The 5,000-nt window shown below is 47.9% G+C and overlaps 15 non-coding genes across 15 annotated transcripts in view; all 15 read right to left on the bottom strand.

The window, feature by feature from the left end:
* LOC142877907 (5S ribosomal RNA) overlaps positions 1-65 on the bottom strand; it is a 119-nt gene extending 54 nt beyond the window's left edge. The window contains exon 1 of the ribosomal RNA XR_012924196.1: positions 1-65. This exon is cut by the window's left edge and continues 54 nt beyond it. This is a non-coding gene — a ribosomal RNA (5S ribosomal RNA).
* Positions 66-295: 230 nt separating this feature from the next.
* Positions 296-414, bottom strand: LOC142878432 (5S ribosomal RNA). The gene has a single exon (XR_012924700.1). It is a non-coding gene; the product is annotated as a 5S ribosomal RNA (ribosomal RNA).
* Positions 415-648: 234 nt separating this feature from the next.
* On the bottom strand, positions 649-767 carry LOC142877896 (5S ribosomal RNA). The gene has a single exon (XR_012924185.1). It is a non-coding gene; the product is annotated as a 5S ribosomal RNA (ribosomal RNA).
* Positions 768-996: 229 nt separating this feature from the next.
* LOC142878548 (5S ribosomal RNA) lies at positions 997-1,115 on the bottom strand. Its single transcript, XR_012924811.1, has one exon. It is a non-coding gene; the product is annotated as a 5S ribosomal RNA (ribosomal RNA).
* A 221-nt stretch (positions 1,116-1,336) lies between these two features.
* LOC142877885 (5S ribosomal RNA) lies at positions 1,337-1,455 on the bottom strand. The gene has a single exon (XR_012924174.1). It is a non-coding gene; the product is annotated as a 5S ribosomal RNA (ribosomal RNA).
* A 238-nt stretch (positions 1,456-1,693) lies between these two features.
* On the bottom strand, positions 1,694-1,812 carry LOC142877874 (5S ribosomal RNA). The gene has a single exon (XR_012924163.1). It is a non-coding gene; the product is annotated as a 5S ribosomal RNA (ribosomal RNA).
* Positions 1,813-2,046: 234 nt separating this feature from the next.
* On the bottom strand, positions 2,047-2,165 carry LOC142877863 (5S ribosomal RNA). The gene has a single exon (XR_012924152.1). It is a non-coding gene; the product is annotated as a 5S ribosomal RNA (ribosomal RNA).
* Positions 2,166-2,399: 234 nt separating this feature from the next.
* LOC142878280 (5S ribosomal RNA) lies at positions 2,400-2,518 on the bottom strand. The gene has a single exon (XR_012924554.1). It is a non-coding gene; the product is annotated as a 5S ribosomal RNA (ribosomal RNA).
* Positions 2,519-2,747: 229 nt separating this feature from the next.
* On the bottom strand, positions 2,748-2,866 carry LOC142877850 (5S ribosomal RNA). The gene has a single exon (XR_012924140.1). It is a non-coding gene; the product is annotated as a 5S ribosomal RNA (ribosomal RNA).
* A 227-nt stretch (positions 2,867-3,093) lies between these two features.
* LOC142877839 (5S ribosomal RNA) lies at positions 3,094-3,212 on the bottom strand. The gene has a single exon (XR_012924129.1). It is a non-coding gene; the product is annotated as a 5S ribosomal RNA (ribosomal RNA).
* A 234-nt stretch (positions 3,213-3,446) lies between these two features.
* LOC142877827 (5S ribosomal RNA) lies at positions 3,447-3,565 on the bottom strand. Its single transcript, XR_012924118.1, has one exon. It is a non-coding gene; the product is annotated as a 5S ribosomal RNA (ribosomal RNA).
* A 229-nt stretch (positions 3,566-3,794) lies between these two features.
* Positions 3,795-3,913, bottom strand: LOC142877816 (5S ribosomal RNA). The gene has a single exon (XR_012924107.1). It is a non-coding gene; the product is annotated as a 5S ribosomal RNA (ribosomal RNA).
* A 229-nt stretch (positions 3,914-4,142) lies between these two features.
* On the bottom strand, positions 4,143-4,261 carry LOC142877803 (5S ribosomal RNA). The gene has a single exon (XR_012924096.1). It is a non-coding gene; the product is annotated as a 5S ribosomal RNA (ribosomal RNA).
* Positions 4,262-4,490: 229 nt separating this feature from the next.
* On the bottom strand, positions 4,491-4,609 carry LOC142877791 (5S ribosomal RNA). Its single transcript, XR_012924085.1, has one exon. It is a non-coding gene; the product is annotated as a 5S ribosomal RNA (ribosomal RNA).
* A 229-nt stretch (positions 4,610-4,838) lies between these two features.
* LOC142877780 (5S ribosomal RNA) lies at positions 4,839-4,957 on the bottom strand. Its single transcript, XR_012924074.1, has one exon. It is a non-coding gene; the product is annotated as a 5S ribosomal RNA (ribosomal RNA).
* Positions 4,958-5,000: the final 43 nt, after the last annotated feature.

Raw genomic sequence — 5,000 nt, 5'->3', positions numbered from 1 at the left:
CCGACCCTGCTTAGCTTCCGAGATCAGACGAGATCGGGCGTTCTCAGGGTGGTATGGCCGTAAGCGAGAGACGCTGTTGCAAACAGGCCTTATAAACCTGCAGCATGGAGGAAGTGCACCTTGCCTATGAAGCCGTGCATGTGGTGTTCATTTATTCATTCATTCATTCATTCATTTAGTTAGTTAGTTAGTTAGTTTGTGAGTTTGTTTAAATGAACCGGCAGCAAAAAACAGTTTGTCTTGTGATTTCCTCACAAAGTTGCACGTGGAAACAGCACCCCCTGCCGGGACAAAAAGCTTACGGCACCTGGTATTCCCAGGCAGTCTCCCATTCAAGTACTAACCAGGCCCGACCCTGCTTAGCTTCCGAGATCAGACGAGATCGGGCGTTCTCAGGGTGGTATGGCCGTAAGCGAGAGACGCTGTTGCAAACAGGCCTTATAAACCTGCAGCATGGAGGAAGTGCACCTTGCCTATGAAGCCGTGCATGTGGTGTTCATTTATTCATTCATTCATTCATTCATTTAGTTAGTTAGTTAGTTAGTTAGTTTGTGAGTTTGTTTAAATGAACCGGCAGCAAAAAACAGTTTGTCTTGTGATTTCCTCATAAAGTTGCACGTGGAAACAGCACCCCCTGCCGGGACAAAAAGCTTACGGCACCTGGTATTCCCAGGCGGTCTCCCATCCAAGTACTAACCAGGCCCGACCCTGCTTAGCTTCCGAGATCAGACGAGATCGGGCGTTCTCAGGGTGGTATGGCCGTAAGCGAGAGACGCTGTTGCAAACAGGCCTTATAAACCTGCAGCATGGAGGAAGTGCACCTTGCCTATGAAGCCGTGCATGTGGTGTTCATTTATTCATTCATTCATTCATTCATTTAGTTAGTTAGTTAGTTAGTTTGTGAGTTTGTTTAAATGAACCGCCAGCAAAAAACAGTTTGTCTTGTGATTTCCTCACAAAGTTGCACGTGGAAACAGCACCCCTGCCGGGACAAAAAGCTTACGGCACCTGGTATTCCAAGGCGGTCTCCCATCCAAGTACTAACCAGGCCCGACCCTGCTTAGCTTCCGAGATCAGACGAGATCGGGCGTTCTCAGGGTCGTATGGCCGTAAGCGAGAGACGCTGTTGCAAACAGGCCTTATAAACCTGAAGCATGGAGGAAGTGCCCCTTGCCTATGAAGCCGTGCATGTGGTGTTCATTCATTCATTCATTCATTCATTCATTTAGTTAGTTAGTTTGTGAGTTTGTTTAAATGAACCGGCAGCAAAAAACAGTTTTTCTTGTGATTTCCTCACAAAGTTGCACGTGGAAACAGCACCCCTGCCGGGACAAAAAGCTTACGGCACCTGGTATTCCCAGGCGGTCTCCCATCCAAGTACTAACCAGGCCCGACCCTGCTTAGCTTCCGAGATCAGACGAGATCGGGCGTTCTCAGGGTGGTATGGCCGTAAGCGAGAGACGCTGTTGCAAACAGGCCTTATAAACCTGCAGCATGGAGGAAGTGCACCTTGCCTATGAAGCCGTGCATGTGGTGTTCATTTATTCATTCATTCATTCATTCATTCATTTAGTTAGTTAGTTAGTTAGTTATTCTGAGAGTTTGTTTAAATGAACCGGCAGCAAAAAACTGTTTGTCTTGTGATTTCCTCATAAAGTTGCACGTGGAAACAGCACCCCCTGCCGGGACAAAAAGCTTACGGCACCTGGTATTCCCAGGCGGTCTCCCATCCAAGTACTAACCAGGCCCGACCCTGCTTAGCTTCCGAGATCAGACGAGATCGGGCGTTCTCAGGGTGGTATGGCCGTAAGCGAGAGACGCTGTTGCAAACAGGCCTTATAAACCTGCAGCATGGAGGAAGTGCACCTTGCCTATGAAGCCGTGCATGTGGTGTTCATTTATTCATTCATTCATTCATTCATTCATTTAGTTAGTTAGTTAGTTATTTTGTGAGTTTGTTTAAATGAACCACCAGCAAAAAACAGTTTGTCTTGTGATTTCCTCATAAAGTTGCACGTGGAAACAGCACCCCCTGCCGGGACAAAAAGCTTACGGCACCTGGTATTCCCAGGCGGTCTCCCATCCAAGTACTAACCAGGCCCGACCCTGCTTAGCTTCCGAGATCAGACGAGATCGGGCGTTCTCAGGGTGGTATGGCCGTAAGCGAGAGACGCTGTTGCAAACAGGCCTTATAAACCTGCAGCATGGAGGAAGTGCACCTTGCCTATGAAGCCGTGCATGTGGTGTTCATTTATTCATTCATTCATTCATTCATTCATTTAGTTATTTAGTTAGTTATTTTGTGAGTTTGTTTAAATGAACCGGCAGCAAAAAACAGTTTGTCTTGTGATTTCCTCATAAAGTTGCACGTGGAAACAGCACCCCCTGCCGGGACAAACAGCTTACGGCACCTGGTATTCCCAGGCGGTGTCCCATCCAAGTACTAACCAGGCCCGACCCTGCTTAGCTTCCGAGATCAGACGAGATCGGGCGTTCTCAGGGTGGTATGGCCGTAAGCGAGAGACGCTGTTGCAAACAGGCCTTATAAACCTGCAGCATGGAGGAAGTGCACCTTGCCTATGAAGCCGTGCATGTGGTGTTCATTTATTCATTCATTCATTCATTCATTTAGTTAGTTAGTTAGTTAGTTTGTGAGTTTGTTTAAATGAACCGCCAGCAAAAAACAGTTTGTCTTGTGATTTCCTCACAAAGTTGCACGTGGAAACAGCACCCCTGCCGGGACAAAAAGCTTACGGCACCTGGTATTCCCAGGCGGTCTCCCATCCAAGTACTAACCAGGCCCGACCCTGCTTAGCTTCCGAGATCAGACGAGATCGGGCGTTCTCAGGGTGGTATGGCCGTAAGCGAGAGACGCTGTTGCAAACAGGCCTTATAAACCTGCAGCATGGAGGAAGTGCACCTTGCCTATGAAGCCGTGCATGTGGTGTTCATTTATTCATTCATTCATTTAGTTAGTTAGTTAGTTAGTTATTTTGAGAGTTTGTTTAAATGAACCGCCAGCAAAAAACAGTTTGTCTTGTGATTTCCTCATAAAGTTGCACCTGGAAACAGCAACCCCCTGCCGGGACAAAAAGCTTACGGCACCTGGTATTCCCAGGCGGTCTCCCATCCAAGTACTAACCAGGCCCGACCCTGCTTAGCTTCCGAGATCAGACGAGATCGGGCGTTCTCAGGGTGGTATGGCCGTAAGCGAGAGACGCTGTTGCAAACAGGCCTTATAAACCTGCAGCATGGAGGAAGTGCACCTTGCCTATGAAGCCGTGCATGTGGTGTTCATTTATTCATTCATTCATTCATTCATTCATTTAGTTAGTTAGTTAGTTATTTTGTGAGTTTGTTTAAATGAACCACCAGCAAAAAACAGTTTGTCTTGTGATTTCCTCATAAAGTTGCACGTGGAAACAGCACCCCCTGCCGGGACAAAAAGCTTACGGCACCTGGTATTCCCAGGCGGTCTCCCATCCAAGTACTAACCAGGCCCGACCCTGCTTAGCTTCCGAGATCAGACGAGATCGGGCGTTCTCAGGGTGGTATGGCCGTAAGCGAGAGACGCTGTTGCAAACAGGCCTTATAAACCTGCAGCATGGAGGAAGTGCACCTTGCCTATGAAGCCGTGCATGTGGTGTTCATTTATTCATTCATTCATTCATTCATTTAGTTAGTTAGTTAGTTAGTTTGTGAGTTTGTTTAAATGAACCGCCAGCAAAAAACAGTTTGTCTTGTGATTTCCTCACAAAGTTGCACGTGGAAACAGCACCCCTGCCGGGACAAAAAGCTTACGGCACCTGGTATTCCCAGGCGGTCTCCCATCCAAGTACTAACCAGGCCCGACCCTGCTTAGCTTCCGAGATCAGACGAGATCGGGCGTTCTCAGGGTGGTATGGCCGTAAGCGAGAGACGCTGTTGCAAACAGGCCTTATAAACCTGCAGCATGGAGGAAGTGCACCTTGCCTATGAAGCCGTGCATGTGGTGTTCATCTATTCATTCATTCATTCATTCATTTAGTTAGTTAGTTAGTTAGTTTGTGAGTTTGTTTAAATGAACCGCCAGCAAAAAACAGTTTGTCTTGTGATTTCCTCACAAAGTTGCACGTGGAAACAGCACCCCTGCCGGGACAAAAAGCTTACGGCACCTGGTATTCCCAGGCGGTCTCCCATCCAAGTACTAACCAGGCCCGACCCTGCTTAGCTTCCGAGATCAGACGAGATCGGGCGTTCTCAGGGTGGTATGGCCGTAAGCGAGAGACGCTGTTGCAAACAGGCCTTATAAACCTGTAGCATGGAGGAAGTGCACCTTGCCTATGAAGCCGTGCATGTGGTGTTCATTCATTCATTCATTCATTCATTCATTCATTTAGTTAGTTAGTTAGTTTGTGAGTTTGTTTAAATGAACCGGCAGCAAAAAACAGTTTGTCTTGTGATTTCCTCATAAAGTTGCACGTGGAAACAGCACCCCTGCCGGGACAAAAAGCTTACGGCACCTGGTATTCCCAGGCGGTCTCCCATCCAAGTACTAACCAGGCCCGACCCTGCTTAGCTTCCGAGATCAGACGAGATCGGGCGTTCTCAGGGTGGTATGGCCGTAAGCGAGAGACGCTGTTGCAAACAGGCCTTATAAACCTGCAGCATGGAGGAAGTGCACCTTGCCTATGAAGCCATGCATGTGGTGTTCATCTATTCATTCATTCATTCATTCATTTAGTTAGTTAGTTAGTTAGTTTGTGAGTTTGTTTAAATGAACCGCCAGCAAAAAACAGTTTGTCTTGTGATTTCCTCACAAAGTTGCACGTGGAAACAGCACCCCTGCCGGGACAAAAAGCTTACGGCACCTGGTATTCCCAGGCGGTCTCCCATCCAAGTACTAACCAGGCCCGACCCTGCTTAGCTTCCGAGATCAGACGAGATCGGGCGTTCTCAGGGTGGTATGGCCGTAAGCGAGAGACGCTGTTGCAAACAGGCCTTATAAACCTGAAGCATGG

The sequence above is a fragment of the Nelusetta ayraudi genome, unplaced genomic scaffold, assembly GCF_046127955.1.
Source record: "Nelusetta ayraudi isolate G7.1 ecotype Tasmania unplaced genomic scaffold, CSIRO-AGI_Nayr_v1 ptg000135l, whole genome shotgun sequence".
In the NCBI taxonomy this organism is placed as follows: Eukaryota; Metazoa; Chordata; class Actinopteri; order Tetraodontiformes; family Monacanthidae; genus Nelusetta; species Nelusetta ayraudi.
The sequence above is the reverse complement of the archived record's forward strand: the minus strand, read 5'-3'. Positions and strand labels throughout refer to the sequence as shown.